Consider the following 20,670-nt stretch of genomic DNA (forward strand, 5'->3'; position numbering starts at 1 on the left):
AAACTTCTGATTTTAACTGTAGAGGTTTGAGTCCCCTTGGCTGAAAGTTTTGCACCCACACACAAATGTGCCACAAAAAATACCTCATCCAACTAAATATCTAGGGAAGGATAAAATAATTGTGATGCTTATTACAGCAGGAGTGAGAGCAGTTTCAGAGCAGTGAGGGGAGGATCAGGCTCTGTGACTGACTGAAGGCAACTGCTCTAAAATAATGCTTCAGGGGAATAAAATCCTATTTATTTTGTTGTTATTGCCATTTGGCTGAAAAAGAATTCACAAAGGGATTATCTTAACTGAAAGGCATATTAATTTTTTTTTTATTGCTTTTGCCTTAAAAACAATTTATATAATTTTTATTGAAGCAACTTTACTTTCCCACCTATATACAAATATTTATTCTCCTCAACTCTCCATTGCCTTGCTTCCTTTTGCTTCTAACACAAACTCTCTTTGTCTTGCATTCTATCAAAAAAAACCCAAACCTTTGGAAATTTTGACAAGCTGGTGCACTATTAGCTAGTCTGCCTACAGTATTCTTCAGGGATAAAGACATTTTGTGTTGTATTTAGATATTCTGTTTTCATACCACTGCTATATTTTAAATTTTCAGTGCCTTTAGTAGCTGATTGATAGTAATTACCTGTAAAATGTACACTGGGGCTTGGCTATTGCATATGCAACTCTCTCAGGTAACGTGCTTGCTTTGAAGAGCACAGCATGTACTCATATGAAGTGGTTGAAAGGCTGTGGTTAGCAGCAAGTGTACCTGAGTCCTGTATGCTTCTGTCCTTTTCCACATGGGGTTTCCCTTCCTGTCCCCACTGCTTTTGCAAAAAAGCAAGCTGAGAAGGTTGCATTCTGCATAGCAGTCAGTAGTCACCATTCCTGGTCTGTCAGCAACTCTGAGATGAAGCCATAAACAGTGGTAGTTATTGATGGAAAAAATAACCATTATATGTGAATTAACAGCAAGCCAGGAGAGCATAAACCTAAGCTTAATCCTGAACACTTGGACAGTACTGTTGCACTCAAGTAAGTTACATGGTATTTGCACTGAAAATATTATAAGGCAAAATTGTTTCAGTTTTGCAGATAATAGACTTTTTTTCCCCTTAGCTTGAAATGCTTAGACCAGAAATCTTTTATGTTTTTAGTCATCCTGGAATAACTTATACAATTTTCCTCTCTACATGAACAATTCCAGCTAGACAAAACCCTGTTATAATTTGAATAATAAGCAGGTTTGGTAGAAACTGGTAAATCTGCAGTGTCTTGTTCTCACTTCTATTTCTTGCAAAAGCAGAGAAAAGGAGAGAATTGATAAGAGGATTTCTGTTTTACTGGGTTCCTACTTTCTTTTTAACTTCAAAAAGTTATAGTTGTTTGTGATACCAATAGTGCTTTTCACTAAAGAAAAAGATTATTTCCCAGCAGACATTAACTTGTGTCATGAGGATAATTATCTTCTCTTAAATGTGAGAAATGTTTGGATTTGTGGCTAGCTAAATCTGTCAACACTTGCAGAAGAGTTCAGTGTGATTTACAGGAGGAGAACACCAAGCCTTCAGAGTTCAGTATCTCTTTATTGTCCTTACTATTCTTGTAAAAAGATGCCTTTTGAAAGCCAGCATAATCCGTATGAGTAATCTCCTTAAGAAAACTTTGGCAATATATTCCTGGCCTGAATTCTTCTCTGGCACAAATGATACAGCCCACTTACCAGATACCTACAGACTGGTAAGCCAAACAAAACAGAATCAAGCATAATGCTCAACAAAAATAACCCATTTTTTCAAATTGAATTATTGTTACTTTGGTTCAGCAAGATGAAGCCTAATTAATCACTGCTTTTTGGAATACCAGGATGTCAAAAGTTTAGAAAGGACTTGAGATTTAGATCTTTAAATTTATCTGAAATTAGGCATCTATATACATTCCAGGCTGAAAGCAATTCCTTTGAAAACACCCTGGACAAGTGCAGTTGTTTAGAGAGTAGTTTGGAGAAGAACAGATGTTCTCCATGACACCCATGAGTCATTCTCTTCTCATAATTGTTACGACTGGTGGTGAGAAGCAATTAAAATATTTAGCTTAGATGTCTTACTAATCTTCCATAAGAATAACACTATCCTCTGCTCATTGTTCATCCTGACACAGTCCCTGCTCAAATAAGACTGATATTTTAGAAAGAACGAATAAATGTGTGAAAGCTTTGTGCAGTTACTGTGCAGGGAGTTTTACTTCTGTACTGTACACATCTTCCTGAGCACATATATAAATGACACTGCATAGCATAACAAAAGCACTCTTACACATTTTCAGTAGTGTAACAGTTATGTGGATTGCTGAGGATTGTAAATTCAGCCAGATGTGAATTCACATACTTCTAAGACAAAAATGTAGGGTATATTTATTGCACTGGTGAATTGATTCTGGAGGTATAACAATTACTAAATCCATAGTGTTGGCATAGATAACCAATTTTTCTTCCAATCTTACAGCAGAAAAATATCTACCCAAAAGCCCATTTTAAAGTCAATTTAGAAATATTGCAAGGAGGTTATTAACAAGAGAAAGGTGGGATTCTTTGCTGGGAAAATTCACTGCAGTAATGAAGTGTTTGGGTCTAGAATCTGTACTTTAAATGTCTTGAAATAAATTTCTGTAACTATCCTGTTTTGAAAACTGCAATTGTTCCTGCAGTTTCACTGCCCAAGCAACTTTGCTTCTGCCTGGTATTATACTTATGAACTGGCTGACCTGTTTGATAGTTTATCTTGAAAATTTTGAGGTAGTACAGGCTAAGAGAAGAAGCAAATATGTTCTTTCTAGTGTGAAATGCATTAAATTTTTGTCTCACCTGAATGGTTCTCCTTTTGAATAACAATCAGTGATGCTTCTATTTTTGAGAGGTAAAACAGAAGCCACGAGGTCTCCAACTTGCAAAGTGTACAGTATATGCTTAATGCTTTTACAAATCAGAGGAAGTCTTGTTCTTTGATAGTGGAGATTGGGTTGTATGTCACCCTTGCTCATTATAACTCAAATGACCCATCTAAAGACCGGGGTCCCAATAACTGTTACCTTGCATTAGGAATTGCAGAGAAAGCTTTGTTTGGTTGCACACATTTCTTAATATTTAAATATTTTAATCTTCCTATGGCAGTGCTGCTTTGAGGTGTGATGGCTTTGTGTTGTTTGGGGTTTTTATATGGAAAAAATAATTATCCAAATCTAGGACTGAAATACCCAGTAACCACAGATAAACCAGACACCTTTAGGAAGCGAACACACATCAGCCCATCTGTATCCTGATGCTCAGTTACTGAAATAATCTCTGAAACACAACTGATTAGAAATGTAAAAGTTGCTGTGTTTTCCCTACCTTTACCATTGTGGCATACAGGAAAATAAAATCTTTTGATTAGAAGATAAAAATGGATAACATCAATGGCAAAAAAACCACAAACCTCTAAGTATTATTTCCTTTACAGAGAATAGAAGAGGAAAATTGTTTATTATCTGAATAGATGATCAGAAGAAAATGTTTTAAATGCACAACTCAAATGCATGCCTGAACTTTTAATATTTCTGCTAGAAACAGACAATTATCTTGTTTCTTAAACAAAAATCTAAACTAAATTTAAAAAAGAAGAAATTAACCAAAATTAAAATTATGCTGTCATCTGTTAGGGCTATAGTCAGATCAGGTGTTGCCCCTTCTCTGACACTGAGTTGCGGGCTAATTTAATAGAGGCACTTTGAAGACACTTTTTTTCATACTTAGTGGTTAAATTTTGCCATAAAAGTCAAGGCCTTACTATTATGACACATGTTTCTCTCATGTTTTTATGACATATATTCAGTTTGAAGGAGAAAATGACAAACTGATGTCAGGTGACCATATCCTTTATTTTCTTTCCAAAGACTCATAGCTGCCCATTCTGCCCTCTAAGTGATAAAGTCAGACATAGAAATATTGGCAATATGTTCAGAAATACAAGTATCTCTTTTATTATAGAGCCCATCTAGAAAATATAAGCTATATTATTTTTAGCAATTACAGTACTTTTTGCCCCCAGCTAGATCCACTCATTTATGTCATTACAGATGATAGAGATAAATGAGCATTGTGCCAGAACCTGCCCCCAGTGCCCAATTTTTTTCTGTTTCTACTTTCCTTTGTATCTCTATTTCTATTGCCCTATATACTCTGTGTTCAATTCATCTTTACTTCTTTTCAAAGAGAGTATAAATAAGGTGTAACACATTAGCATATCTGATCAGGAATGCTAAATATGTAACAGCTCAGCTATAAATGACTACAGAAATAGAAATGTAGCAGAAAATCAGTGCTTTTGTTTTTGTGGAAGTTTGATTTACGATTCAAATTTATTGCAGTGAGCCATGAAGGTAAGAAATCAATAAGAACAGAATGTTAACTCCAGTAAGAAGATTAGTGTGCAGCAAAAGCAAAAGTTTTTTCTGGTTTCCCATGAAATGTCTGCCAGCCCCATCATTGCATTATGCTCCCTGAATTCTGCACATTGTCAGGAAGAGAATACATACAGTACTCAAAAAACAAATGAACTTTAAAACACTGCAGAAATGAGCAAAATGGTGTCATATGAGAAAGTTCTCCATTTTGTCCATCTGCTCTAAAACAATGAGATTATCATGAATAATAATTTCCTGGAACAGGATGTGTAATCTGTATGAAGAATTCTTGTATTCCCAACAATGCAGTGCAGTTGAAAAGCTGAATTAGAGCTATTGTTTTCTGTCCTGTTGTGTCTCCACTTATCCTGGTAACGTTATATTTTGTGGGAAGGAAGAAGAGGAAAGGATCTGAGCATAAAATAAAACACTAAATCCTTAATTTTAAAGAGTAAAATTATTTAGAGGAAATACTTTAGAAAACTGCTAATTTTTGGTACATAGTAAATATACTGAATTCCTGAAGTGCTGTGTTGACCTGCAATGGGTATTTGGCTGATTTCAGCACAGTTCACCATTCAGTAAAACAACATGAATGGCAAAAGACCCCTTCATCTCACATCAGGCCACTCCATTGACAGAAGGGAATTGGAAAAGAAACCAAGTATCTAAATTCCTTTCTAGGCAGGTTTGTACATGCACCCTGAAACCAAAAGAGGTTAAAGTTATGTGTGGGGAATAACCCATACAATTTCCTTATACTTGAATATTCTGCATGGGTGTGCAGTGAGGGTGATGCCAAACAACAGTACTCATCAGAGGTGGAAAAAATTAACAGGAGAATGACCAGAAGTATCCTTCAACATACATAACCCATGTTCCCTGCAAACTTTTGCACAATTTTTTCAATAAAATATTCCATCCCTTACTTTTAAATTGCTTGGGGCAATTTATTAAGTGACCAACATATTACATAGCTTCACACGTGACCCATGGAAGAGGTGCATGGATCAGAGGAGGGGCTGAACCTGCTATACTTCACACAGTCACTTACTGAGCAGTATTGTGGAGTTGGATACATCCTACTTAGAGTTAAAATAATCACACTGACATATTACCAGGGAAAAGGTATGCCATTGTCACATACAGAAACAAAGCTGTGTTATGGGATATCCTCTTTAAAAGACGGAAAAAAAAGGAAATGTTTTGGAAAAACTATGTCTTCTGTTGTCCACCTCAACTGTATTTGGAATAACATCATATCACATCTCTGCTGCAGGATAGGGTTTGGTTTGAAAAATTACCTTCTTGAAAAGAAAGGCCAGAAATTTACTTAAGAGTGCATTAAAAGTATTCAGTTTTTACATGCTGTCGGTGTGCAGTGTCAGTGTCAGTGTCAGTGTCCCTCATCTAAAGGACAGAACTTTCTGTTTCATTATCAGTTACTTTCTATCTTTTAGTGAATCTCACCACTGTTTTTCTGGTTTTCTCTTTCCTGCACAAAATATGCAGCTGCTTTCGAGAGAGTTGAATTACATATGCAACTTTAGTGAATGATGATAATGGGGCTGACATGAGTGAGTTGCTTTGATGTTTTCATGCAATCATTTATATAAGCAAGTTCTACATTTAACTTGGTTCCCCATAGTTTTAACAGTGGTGTTCGCCAAAGAGCACTTTTAAAAGTGGATATAGCATTTAAAAATGATAAAGCTTTTTGAAAGATATTTAACTGGATGTCTACAGAGACAGAAGTGATTAAAAGACAAAAAAAAACCACAAACCAGGAAAGATTAAATTTCCAATTTTGAAAAATTTCTCATATAGACTAAAAAAACCCCCCAAACCCCACAGTTATGAAAGTATCACATTTTCAAATTAAAAATTTCAGTTTTCTCTTGGAATAGCTTCATATGTTCACTAATAAAGTGTAGGGAGCTCTTAACGAAAATAGGATGTTTCCAATTTATAAAAAGATGAATGTTCATATTCTATTAATAGATCTTAGGAACATATTTGGCTCACGTTAACTTCTTAGATAACACTTGAAATCTATACTTGAAGCAATAAAGTATTTAAAATATTGATTCTTTTTTTCTGAGAAAGTGATTTCCTACCAGTACCAGTCTTCTACAACATGTGACAATAAATTGCAGTGCTTCCCAAACCCAGACAATAAGTGGTATCCCTTGAAAGACAGAGTTCATTGGTGATAGGACAAAACAGGAACTTTACTAATACAAAACTTGACAGCAAACAGAAGGTCTTCTGTTCTGCAGTCTCTTCCATAATACTTTTTCTACTTTTGCCCTTCTCTTTACTAGGTGAGTGCTAACAGAACCATGTAAACTCGCTTTTCATTCAGATGAATTTTTTGAATTCATCTGAATTATTGTCTAAAATTCACTGCACCTTAGGACTTACCAATATTTTGCAACACTGTCTGCATTTCAGGACTGAAAATTCTTTCAAGGAAAGATAGTACTGTACAATTTTGTGCTGAATAAGGAGCAGAGCAGAGACACATTAGCCCTAGAGCATTCCAGGGAATTACCTGCAATTCAGAAATGTCTAAATCTGGTTTTCTTATTTGTGGTCTAGTAGGGAATAATTTTCCCTAGATTATTTATCAGGAAAATATTTTATTGAATTTTAACTGTGCCAACTGCCAAAACAGGACAACAAATTTTTGTTCTTTTAGAATGTCCTGGCTGCACTTCACAAGTTGTTTTTTCTCCTTTCCTGTTTTTCTCTTTTTCTTTTTTTTTTTAAATTAATTATGCTTCTTTCTGATTAATTACAGAATTACCAATGTAATGAACAGGAATCTCAGTGAATTAATGTACGTTCTTGTTGTGTATGCAGAGATATCAAGCAGCAGAAGGAACAACTCTGTCTCAGATCTTATATGACTTCTTAATTACTCTACCTTCCATTTTATGATTCCTCATAAAGTCCATGTGATGGAAAGCAGAAATAAAACATATAAATCAGTGTGCTCCTGCCCTGGATACCTGTGCTCAGCATGAGCCAAGCCCTGTTTTTATTGCTGCTTCTTCCACATGTGCATTGCAGATAGAGGAGAGCATGGGAAATTACTCCTTTTTAAACTCCAGCAGAACAAATCTCCATTCTCTCCAGTAAATGATGCAGCCCAATGATAGAGAATTGCTGCTACACATCTTAGCCTCTTTTTCTAGAAGTGCTTTTGTTTTTAATTCCAGCAGTGATCAGATGGAAAATACCCACAAGCATTTTCCATGCCAAACTCTGGAACCCAAATCTGACTCCTGGCAGCTCCCTCTTGGTCCCCACCGTGCCCACGTTCTTGGAAGCATTGAGGGGCAGTGTTTTGGCACAAGAACAGGGAGAGGGAAAGTCAGAGCAGGCAGATGGATGCAGATGCCCGGGGCCGCGGTGAGTCCAGAAGGCAGTTTGTCCATTTCGTGGGTGAGCGGGCAGCGCCTCGCGTGCCAGACCCTTTGAATAGAAGGAAAGGCAGTGTGCTTTTGACCCAAACAGCACTTCCTTAACAACAAGTTAGACCTGAACTTGTGGATGGACATGTTTAGAATTCCCTCATGTTCTCTAGGAACCCAGCTGACTAAGGTACAAAGTGACATGGGCTGCTCTATAGAGAGAGTAAAATAAATAACTCTTTATGTTGGTATGTTGGTCCTATAGGCAAAGCGAGCACAATCTTTAGGGGGTTTTGTCCCTTGCAGGGTAAGGAATACAAAACCAGGGATAATCACACCAGCCTTTGGTATCTAAATTTAGTAAAAGGAAAAAGTAAACATAGATATGAAACATTCAGCTGCAATATGAACATAAAATTGCACAAAAAGAATCTCAATTCCCATTCTCTGTACATCCATGTAGGCCCACTAGTGGGCCACAGCAGGATTTTCTTTCCAGAACACAGACTCAGGACAGCAGCCAAAACAGGAGTCTCGAGTCCCATTTGAGGGGTTTGTATCTTGTAATAATTAATAGCAATCTCAAAGTAAATTTCTTTTTCAGTAGGTTCTTTTAATCCCTTAATTTTGGGGTATGATAAAAGACTTTGGGACAGTTTTGTTCAAACACTGAAATGTTCTGATATCCAAGGTTGTCTGGTATAGAGTTCTTGGGAATTTGCACATATGTTGCATACACTACTTTACTGGAACCAATGATTTTTAATAATTATTAATCTATATTATTTACTTATTTAAGAGGTTTAAGTGTTTTGAAGTTTTATGAAGATTTTTAGATAATTTGCAGAGCAGTTAAATCACTAATCACTAACACAAGGGAAAACTAATCTGGTTAAACCAGCTTATACCAGTATGTTTTTTTCACAGTGGGAGCTAGGGCTAGTAACCTTCTTGTAATGTCAGAGAGGCAATTATTGCTTGTCAGTTGCGTCAGCACATGCTGCTTTCTATTATTCTTTTTTTTCCCTCCTAAACCTTTTTTTAATCTTATTTATCAGATATATTTGCAAAGTAACATGGCAGCTAAAGGACAATTTCAACCTTGAGCTGCATAAAGCAGAGATATTTATGCCTCTCATGGAGCAGGAAGATAATAGACCCTATCTGTATAGTGACAATGAAGGTGGAATATTGCACTGAGAGTTTTAGACACCTTATTTCTTGAAAAATGTAGACAAACTGGATGGAGTTCAGAGAAAAACAATGGATAATAATCATGAAGATGGAGAGATTGCTACGTAAGGAAAGATTAAAAGAGACTCAGCACTCAGCTGTAACAAAAAAACCCCTTCATTTTTTGAAGATACATTCTCCAAACCTTATATATAAATATAAACTTGCATATGTATAACCACCATAACATTCACAGCATTTTCCATTTCATGTACCAATGGCAAATAAAATGTGTTTTTCTTCAGACTGGAAGTTAGAGAGCAGGCAATTCAGGAAATACTGTGGGCATCAGAGTAAACTTCGGCAGGACAAGCCTTCTTTCCTCCATCACACCATGTTAGTTAACCTGAAAAAAACTATTACACTGGTTCAAGTCATTCCCCAACCTAAAACATCGTGTAAGCTTCATTCATGCAAGCTATGACACAAATGTAGGCATAGCATTAATATTTCACTTAGCAATTCAGTATCCCAGTTCTCAGTAACTGCTTAGGATCAAAAATGGAGAAAAGACATCATACTGGCTTCTTGAATAAACTCTCTGCTTCTGCCGTAACATCAAGCTTAAATCAACCTGGAATTCAGTTCTGAGATAACCCTAGCAAAGGTTTATGCTTTTGCACAGCAGCTGAGGTGAATGCTTAAATTTGCTTTCTTACCTCTTTCAAGGATCTAGTCCAGTCTTGCTACCTTTGCAGCCATTGACAAGTTGACAATAGCTCTGAATGAACTCAGGCTGCTCAGGCAGGACAGTTATGTGGGAATATAGCAAGGTCTGAATTTCAAGCAAAATATATCCAAAATGAACAACAAGTGTATACAGTTTAATACTTCATTAGGTGTGTTTTTTCCTAATCTATTTAAACATATTTCCAATTTCTTCTGACATATATATGAGATGAATTGAAAAATGCAGGGCTATCTTGCTTGCATGTGAGTCTACACATATGGTCACATGAAATTAGCCCTGGTTTAAGGGAAAAGGATAGTCTCTATAAAGTGTTTGAGTTTGAAATTATTACTATTTCTGGGTCTTAACATCTGAGAGGCCTGGAGCCCATCACAGATACAAGTCCCTCATCTGCAGATTTATGCTCTGTGACATAAATCAGAATAGCTCATTGAATTTCATGAAAGGACACTGATTTTACATTTCGTTTCTACTGAACTTGAGTACTTAAAATGACAAATGTGTTGGGGAAGTGACTCATGAGAATTATCTGGTGGGAATGAAGCTGTTTACTGCACCTTTAAAACAGAAATGATGGTGACACATGCCACAGATTCTGTGTTGCAAATAAGCAAGTAGGGGAGACTCAAATGAGACAGCAAATCACTTACATCCTAAACTGGGCACTGAGTGCAGGGTTCCAGTGGTGAAAGTCAAATTGTGTTGAAGTCACTGTCCTGTGCTCTGTGCTGTAGCTAAATTTTCACTTTAAATACAGAAATCTGATTAAATCTGTACTGTCAAAACTGTAGCCAAGGGTGGGTATTTGAAATGAAAAATACACACTCTTGTTTGCAGGTTTGTTTGTTTCTTGAAGATTGGAAAAAATGCTGTGAAGGAAATAGAGCGCTGAAATTTTAGATTTCCACTGGGAACTCTATTACTTGGCAGATGATATGTTTCTCATCTCCTAGAAATAATTATGTATTCAGGCCCCTCAGCTAAATTGGCACATTAAGGTTTCTGACTTAGTGTCATAACTGTAAAGCAGAAATCCTGCAAGCCAGTGGCAGGTCTGCCCTTTGGGTTCCATCCTGTGGGGGTGTTCAAAGACATGGGGGAGACACTCGTTGCTGTGTTGGTGTCAGAAGATGTGTCACTCTCCTGTTGTGGTCTCAGATGCAGTGTTTCTTGCAGGGGCTCTTGGAGAAGAGCTGGCACTTGTGCACTGAGTAGGACAGCTTGAACAGTGGCCTCTGGGCAGGCTGAGAAGCTGTCTCACTGATGTCAGCATGTGTACCTGGCACTCGGTTGGAAACAGAGTTAATCACATCAAACATGGAGCAGGAAGATAATGCAGAGACGAGTGCTCCCCATTGGACTGAGGGAGTGGGAAACAATGAAGCTTTTCCATTACATATTCATTCCCCAGCAGATACAGTGAAAGCAGAGGAAGAGGTTTACACTGAATGGCTTTTGGCAGAAGAGCTCTTTCATGTCCTGAAACAACTAGCGGGTAGAGAAGAACCACCCTGCAGAGCAGTAGCTTTGAGGGCCCTGTGGCAAGTGCAGCCAAATCCCAGTATCAACAGATTGCTGCCTCCTCCTCCTCCCCTGGCCTCACACAGCTGCAGAGGCAGACCCTCCTTCTGGCAGCTGCCACCACGGTGAGAAGCGTAAGTCTGCAATGCCAAGCTGGGAGATGCAATGCATGTAAGTATGTCCAATGTACTTTGTATCAGCCAGGCATATTTTTGTGCTCAGTCAAGGAAAAGGAGCTCAGCTTGAGGAAGGAGTAGGAGTATTGAAGAGCAAGGCAGTTAGGGGCAGGAGGCAGGAAAAAGTTTGTTTTGCTGCAAAAAACATGGCTGAAATGCTGCATGCATTCCTAATCATTCATATCACATAAATATGTTCTTGAGAATAAAAAGAGTCAAGAAGGTCTATGATAAGATGAAAAAGGAATAATGAATCTGTCTCATACAGGGCAACTGAAAGGTTTAGTCTTCTTTAGCCTGAAGGCTGAGAAGAGATATGGTATCTTTTTATAAGTGCATCACTGGAGAAAACATCAAGGTAGGAGAAGGGCTAAGAATTTCTAAATTGGCTGGGAACTTAAACCTAGCCAACAAAGCAGAAAGGTTCCTGCTGTGGGAATAATAGGGTAAAAACCCCCTTTGCCTTGTCAGAAATGAGAGCCAATAAATATACAATGTCATGTCTGCTTTATTAGAGCTGTGTTCTTGAAAACAAAGGAGGCTGTGTAGCTTTCAGTTAATTGCAGAAGATCACTGAGAAAAGGTGAGAGAAAACAGGTGCATGTTGTAGGAAGCCATTGTATTTTCTGTGAGACATCAAATAACCTGAAACTTCTTAAAAACATCTGGACCTGGCACAGCTAATGACATTGCAACTTTACATAGGTGACAGGTGCCTCTGATAATAACCACAGAAGTTTTGCCTATATGAAGAGCATAGAATCAGGTCTGGCCTATTCTGTAACTGGGGGGAAGGGGTGTATTTCAATCGTTTAACTCTTCCTTTGATTATGCAAGTGCTTGCTGGTTGCAGAGATTAACACATGAAGCCAGCTGTGCCACAGTGCAGGTTTCCGAGCTGGATAGTAAACTGAGTGCGCTGCAGCTTAGGGATCACAGAATACTATTTCCCTGCTCTCTGTACTTGCAGCAATAGTTTGGATTGAGGAATCGTGCTCTGATAAGAAGATGCTATGTTCATTCCAAGATCTGGCTACTTATGAAATATATCATCACAATAGATAGGAGACATTTGTTTTCTTTTAAATTAATGTAGGCATTTTTTTCTTTTTAATTAACATAAGGAGTGTAAATGATGGAAGCTGAGTCAGGGGAGCAAGTTGGGCTTCAGCTGTTTACTAGCGGACTCAGGGCCTTTTAAATGAGCTGTGTTGTGGCTAACATCACTTAGACCACTGAGGGTCAGGTGCAGTTTCAGTGTAGTCAGAGGTAAACTGAGGTTTATGATACCTTACACCAGCTGAACATAGGCCCATGCTATTTTGGCACTCAAAGCAGGCAGTTCGTACTCACAAGTTAAGACTTTTTTGTATAAAACTTCCATTAACACTTGCTCATCATACAAATCCTGCTAATGCCTCTCGATCCACCTGTGTGTTTTTGATGAAGGCTGGGCTATGCTGCCAGATTAGGATGTAGCTGTTTTGTGTCCTCAAAGCACATCAAATCCTCTAGTCTTTACTCCTTTCAGTTTAATAAGGACTGCATCTTGGCAAACCGAAGGATTTGAATACATTTCTTTTCTTTCTAATTTCCTTCCATTCACGCATTCTGATCATTATACTGGGATCTCAGTTCATCAAAAACCATAATCAAATGTATGGTTCATATGTATGAATTTTGCTATGCTTTTAGATTTAAAGTTCAGTTTTTCCATTATCTTATTAAAGGAGATTCCATGCTTTATTTCTTTATTTTATATACTTCCTCAACATCAGTCTTGATGTTTTCTTCATCACTTCAGGGTCCTTTTCTTTCACTGACAAATTTTCCTTCAGATACACTTCATATTCAGGACATTATAATTCCATTTATTGTCAGGAGATGCAGAACCTCTTTTCATTCTGGTGGTGACCCAGATACTACATTTCCACTGTCCTCTTCAGTCTGTCTCTCCTGATAAATCCCAGAACATCTGACAGCAATTTTCTGGCATATGCTTAGGTAGTCAGTCTCACTAAAAAGCTCTTCTGGTTGACCACAGAATTTTCAATGAAATCCCACCAGGTAGGGGAGGTTTTAAAACCAGCAGAAAGAGAGGAAAGGGTGTGACTTTCTCTCTCATGCATTTTACAGGTTCCGTGGAGAGACATCTTGACATCTGTGGGGCAAACACTTGACATCTGCTTTCACCTGATGAAATGGTAACTCATGGCTCTGCTAAAGCCACTAGTGCCCCTCATCCCAGGTGCTGCAGCTGTAACCTACAATTATTTCTGTTCCTTTGCTTGCCACAGTAACACAGGTGCACATTGGCAAAGATGGATCTCAATCATCACTGGAGGAGAAAGGAGAGTTCCTTCTCACAGGCTTTCTCTGGGTTGCAAGAAGTACGGCACAGTAGTGGGAAGTAAAACTGATCTATCTTACCAACGCTTTATTAGTATAGCTCCTACAGCATCTTGATGCAGAGGAAATAATTTTCTCTATACGTTAATAGAGTTGAAAATATTAAGAGCTCAGCATTCATCACTTAAAGTGTCACTTGACGTTCCGAATACAGGGGATGTTTTGGTTATTGCAAGTAGTGGGGTGTTGGCTTCAGAATTTTAATGGTGCCTATTATAACAGAGAAAAAGCAGTGAGCCATCTTTATCATGCATAAAAGCAAGTGGAGTGTCTGATAGTTTCCACATTAGACCCAAGTGTTGGGGGAAAAAAAATGATCTAGTGAAAAATGCTCATGCTGAAATATACAAAGTCCAAAATTTTCTATCTTATATTCAGTTGCTATAACTTCTTTCAATGAAAATCTCTGAGACATGAGAATATGTCAGGAGGCTTCAATCTTGCATTTAATAAGCCAGCTAAAGAAATCTCCCCCCCAAAAATTCTGGAATTAATCTTAACTCTCAAACGAGTTGCTCTTTACATTTTTCAGTACACTGTTTGCAATAAATCAGACATTTTCATTTTAAAACTGCAATCAGCTAAATCGTGAAGGGAATTAATTTATAAAAAAGGCAAACATATAAAAAATTATCTGCCTCCTAATTTGCCAGCTTAATATGTTCAGTAAGTCAGAAGTCCTTGTGTGAATCCAGAAAGCAAAAAAGAATATATTCCTGTTAGCATTTTCCACAGGACACATTTTTCCATGGAAGTACCTGCAAGGTGATTATTAGCTCCTGTAGTTTCATGTCTCATTTACCAAGGCCTTGGAAATAATTTAGGAGAAAGATATTTTCTGCCACTCCATTAATATGTATAATGAATTTTGTTGTCTTAGCACAAGTTTTTATATTTGTCCATATGTAAAATGCTTAAGGTGCTCTGTCAAGCTTTTTTTTTTTTTGCTGAAGTGTGGTTTAAGCAGGGAGTAAAGAACTGCAGGCCAGAAGATATACAGAGTAATTTGAAGGACAAAGATGGCAAGTTCAGTTTTATATCTACTGTGAATCCCTGGCATTTGTTTCAGGTCTTCAGATGACACATCTTGTATCTCTATAAGTAGCTTGTTATGGTTTAACAGCAAGTTACATCTTCTGAGAATCTGCATAATATGCACATCTAGGATCCCTTAAGTGAAAAAAAGAAGTGATTTTCAGTGGGCATCGGGGACCTTTATACAGCTTTTCATTGAGACTGACTGTTTATAGAGAGTGACAGCTATTGCAAATGACATGGGTCGGGTCCAAATTATGTTGGACACCTCTATGTTTTTTAGTTGGTTAATTTACAAGATAATCAGACACCTCTATTTAGAAAAAAACAAGAAATTTTATTAGGAGAAAGCTGTCTCAAAGCTCAGGGTTTGCAAACATTTTGAGTTTAGAAAAGAAATTAGAAATAGGTTTGAAAACAGACCTCTGAAACTCACTCTCCAAAGGGTTGAGGAAATTTTGATGGGGACTGATAACCCATACTCCTACCTATTTTAAATACAACTATTCCAGGTACAGAAGAGATTCTGCTTTTACAGCTATGTAAAGTATGGCAGTTGCAGACAGTATTAAACTGCAGCCAATTTTAATTGTAGTATCTTCTCTGATGTAGGTATTGACAGCTGCAGAGTACTTATAGGAATGACAACATTCAAGAACTCTTGAATGAGGTGATGTGCAGAGTAATCAAAATGACTGACCTGATGTTAGATCCAAGTCAAGATATATCAGCTTTTCTTAAGTGGTTCTATCCATTTTAAATTGATGTCTTTTAATATCAGATACTTCCATAATAAGCCTAATTTTAGAACTAGACTCCATTTAAATGACTAAGGAGGCTCTTAAAGAAATACTCAATTTTAAGAAAGTTGTGATTGTGTTGAACTCAGAAGTAAGGCCAAAGTTCCACCTCAAAATAAAAACAAATATGGAAAAAAAAAGATATAGTAGAAAGTATATGAAAAGACTGGTTTTTCCTTCCTTTCTTACAAAATCTGCTGAGTTGAACCATGGAAATATATAGGTACAAATATCATCCTTCTGCCTGTACTCAAACATATTAGATTTAGCTGATCTTGTGATTAGTTTGTTTAAGCCAAGTGGAAGGAAGAAAATTTACAAGCAAAGTGCAAAACTTTCGCAACAGATTGGGAGATCTGCTCAACTCAGTCCTTGTTTTCTAGGGGGCAAGAGGTGTGGCTAAAATAGAGAGGAATGGCTAAGGATGCAGTCATTCTAAGATAGGGTAACATTTCTTTAGGATTGTTGATGTTATTTATTGAACAATTAACAAACTGAATGAAAATACAATAATGTTAATTTCATGAAGTAAAGCAATTTCATTTAGCTATTGGAGCAAGGAGTGAAAGAATTACCCCATGTAATAGGAATACCTGTAGGTATATCATAGAGCTTGTAGATTACAAAATTAAATTTTTACTCTAAATCAGACAAAATAGAAACTTGAGCAATTTTTCCTGATATTTACTATAGTATACAGATAGATCTGGAGAGCAGGAAGCGAAACCTGTCTCATATTTTTTCACAAAAAAAGATAAACCAGTACATTCAACACTGGTTTTCAGAGTACCTTATAATTCTCATCATCTTTCCCTAATTATCACTGTTTTTCAGCCAATTTTACTGTTTATTGTAACTGGCAAACAGCCAATTGTAATTGAACAGCCCTGAATTTTATTAATAACATAGTCACACCTTTATTCATGTGTCCCCAGGTTTCTCCATACCCGTATGCTCCCTTTCCCCTACTCATGACTAGCTTATCTCTTCAGACAAAATGAACAAAACATCAATAATAAATTAATTAAGTTATTTACTTTTACTATTGTTTACATGAGATGTGAAAAGACTCCAAATTTCATTAAGGAGAATAAGCAATTGCAGGATATTCCGCTTGGATACCTTCAGCAGGCTTAAAGAATTCCACAAAGAACAATTATTTTGATAACTCTAATGATTTCAAGTCCACTGAAACAAATGCATATTCATGATTTTCTAACCAATTCCATGATGAACAATCTAATATAAAAATCTGATTATCAGAATCTTTCTTTTCACTGTCAATCATGCAGCCCTTGAAATAGCACAGTGATGAAATTAACTCCTTCCACTGGAGCTAAAAGCTGCCTTTGTACATCTTTGATCGTAATTCAAAATGTGATGTTTATATTTGTATTACTACTGTAGAAGGGCTGGGGCCAGGATAGGTGAATATTGTGGAAGAATATTCACCAAAAAATTCATTCTTCAGAAATAAGGAAAAAAAACCAAACCACAACCAAAATCTCTTTGATGATGTTAGGAGCCTTTTTACTGTATTCTCTAGAATCAGCTGTTTCTTCTGAAAATGTTGTGGAAAGCAGAGTTGTATATATTCACTGCAGTAGGCTCCCCTATAAAAATTGGTTAATGGGTAGCTCACATCACAACTTTGGAACACTTTAAAATCCATTTCTTATAAATGTCTATGTGTGACAGCAAGCTTTTCTTTATAAAATGCAACAGAACTAATCACATATGGAAAGTTACACAAACGCTTAGGAGCCCTGCTGAGTCAGGTACGAGACATCAGTGCTACACAGGGCTAAGACAGATTTGTGCAAGGTTCCTCCTCCCTGTCTAGGAGGATCCTATAGTACAAGCCATTAAGTAACACTTCAAACCACTGTACATCTATTCAGTCAATGTTGAGATAAATTTTACTGTGTTTGCAAATATTGCAGAATAAGAGTCCCTTCTCTTATAAAATTAGTAAGTCATTACAGATTATGAGAAAAGTCACACAAAACCGAGGGTACAAATCACCCCATTCTGATAGTGGAATGACTCTTCTTAGCACAGAGTCTAAAAGAAAAATGCACAGAACATGACATGGTGTTGGTAGAAGGCTCATTTTTCCATGGCACCTTGAAAGAACAATAATTAACAATAACCACATGCCATACATTTAGTAAAAATATTTCAAAAAAACAAAATGGTGCTTGAAAGGTTCTTCTAAGCGCAACAAAAATATAAACCTTTAAATGACAACTGAGATGGCTCAACCTTCTATATTTACAAGTTTGTCTGCTTGTCTTTCCAGTACTGACCTCATGTACAGAGCAATAATAGGAACCAAAAATTTGTTGGCAGTGTTGACAACAGTTTCAGTTCCACAGTGCATGCGCAGTGCAAATTGAACAATGCAGATTAATATAAACCAATTTAAGTATTTACAAACAATGAGTATGTGCCAAATGATGCAATAATCTGTTTTACTTACTGGAAAGAAAAGAAGTAATGAAAAAGTGCTGCTTTCATTATGTCTTTTGACAAAGACTAATGCATTATTTTCTTTCATGTAATTTCAATAATTTCTTTAGTTTAGGAAGCTAAAGAATGCCCACAGATTGTGTATGAGTAAAAAGCCACATTTCTGGTGTGGGAATAGATACAAAATAGTGTCTTCCTAAGTATGTCTGACTTGTTTGTTTGGATATGATTTTTCCATATGGGAAGATTCAGTTATTGGTGAAAACTAGAGTCTATTATTTATTTTGGCATAGGAAGTGGGAAATGAGGGCTGACTCTACACAAGAATTTGTCTCTTTCTTAGCTTTATCCTCAGAGAATCTACCCTCAAAGGGAGAATATCTCGCACCTGTCACTCAGTCCAGAGTTGAATGAAAGCTCAACAAAGACTTCAGGGAAACCCATTTGCAGTAAAAGAATCTCCAGGATAAGGTGCACTTCCTATCTCTGTTCACTTTTTGTACATCTGGAGATCTTCCCACTGGCACAGCTCTGAGGAGTATGGATCCCTTCTAAAGAGACAGTGAAGCATCTGATTTCACCAAGTACAGGCTTTGTGTCTGTCCTGCACTGAACAGACATATCTTGTGTGGTTACTCACAATGAGCAGCACTGTCAAGCTGCACCACCACTGGACTTGTTAGAAACGCTGTACATAACAATGGCCCAGGCCCAGGATACCGCCAGGACAACTGCATCCAGCAGCAGGGAGTGAGCAGGGGGCAGTGCTGGGTTGCTCCCTCCTAAATGGTGCCAGAGGCCAGGTTAACATTTCAGCAGTGTGGGCTGTCTCATGCTGACACTCAGACCTGAGCTCCATCTCTCTGATTAGTTTATTACTGCAGGTAAAGGCATAGTGTTTAATAGCCCACAAGTAGATTTACCTTCCTGATATTTGTCTGAATGCACTTTGAACACATGTATATTTGTAGCTTCCAGGACTGGTGGGGGTTTAACAGCCAATTTCAGTGAGAAAAACCCAAACCAATGCCAAATGTCTTCAAATCCCACCATTCATCTTCCTGAAGAGCTAAAGAACTCAAGGTCTGTAGTTTAGATTGTTTAGAAAGCCTTTTAATATACATGTGAAAGAAACACATACCTGATAATGCTGTATCAGCCAATAACTCAATATGCACACATATAGTAAGCTGAATTTAAAAAAAAGCCCCAACCGTTGCTATGAAAACGCTATGTAAACATGTACAGATTTTTGTGTATCTATGTATAGATTTTTACTAATTATGGAAGACATCACTACGTTAATTTGTCACATGCCATTGGCAGATTGATCTCTTATGGGAAAATGTTGCAATTCTTACAGCGTTTGATATTTTACAGACAATTTATATAAACATTTAGCAGATTGACATAGATTTTGAAGCATTTTGCTGTATAATTTACCATATTTTACACTTAATTAATAGTTATATAACATTTAAAAGATGCCAGCTGCAATCTGAAATCTGTTAAATAATTACACAAATATTATCTATTAATTACTTCAGAAAAGCATGTGAAATGCCATTTCATTAATTAGTACCATGGATTTAATTTTTTTTTTTGTTTGACCCCTTCAACAACATGAATTAGTAAAAGCACTAGCTTGTAAAAATTTTAGACTACCTTCATTGTGACAGCTGCCACATTAGTGTAATGGTAAAAGAATGAACCTAAGTATGTGTTCAAATACATGAACAGTCCCAGCAAAATAAATAGTAAAAATAGTATAGCTTCATGCTGAAATTAAGTTGATGACAAAGTGTTTTGCTTGATCTCAGCCTACAGATTAACAACTAAAATTGTTTACATCACAAAACTCAAAGGTCCAGTGTCTTGACAATAGTTGAAGAAGGTGTGCTTGAAGAAAACCCTTCCAGGTAGTCATATGCATCTAAAATAATCTCCTAACATCTACTAGTCCACAGACAGGAGAATTTCTCAAGAAGAGATGGTGTCTTTGCAAAAAATTATCACTGATTTGTTTTAACTCCCTTGACTTATCTGGTAATTTGTGTAACTTGTATAAACTTTTACCTTTAACTCATAGAAGAAAAGAAGAAGGAGAATGACATCCACTTTACATTCTTAAAAACACCATAATGTTGAAGATATTAATCAAGATATAAAATGCTGGGAGTTATGTTTTATTAAAAATATGACATCAAAAGATAGTAAAAACTAAATTATACAGCAAGAAATACTATGTTATGAACTGATGCTGTCATTATTTAGCAGTACTCTTTTTATATGTCTCTAGTTTTCCTACTCTCCTTAGCTCAGGAACATACTTGTTTAATAACTGGTCCTGGCAAATCAAGTTCAAATTAAGTTCAAAAATTTTCTTAGTACCTTTTCCTATCTTTCTTCTGAGCAATCAAAAGTTACTAACTCTGTGACTCCTGGTAATGTGGATGACAAATTTTAAACTTCAC

Source organism: Aphelocoma coerulescens, chromosome 1A, assembly GCF_041296385.1.
Source record: "Aphelocoma coerulescens isolate FSJ_1873_10779 chromosome 1A, UR_Acoe_1.0, whole genome shotgun sequence".
Taxonomy (NCBI): domain Eukaryota; kingdom Metazoa; phylum Chordata; class Aves; order Passeriformes; family Corvidae; genus Aphelocoma; species Aphelocoma coerulescens.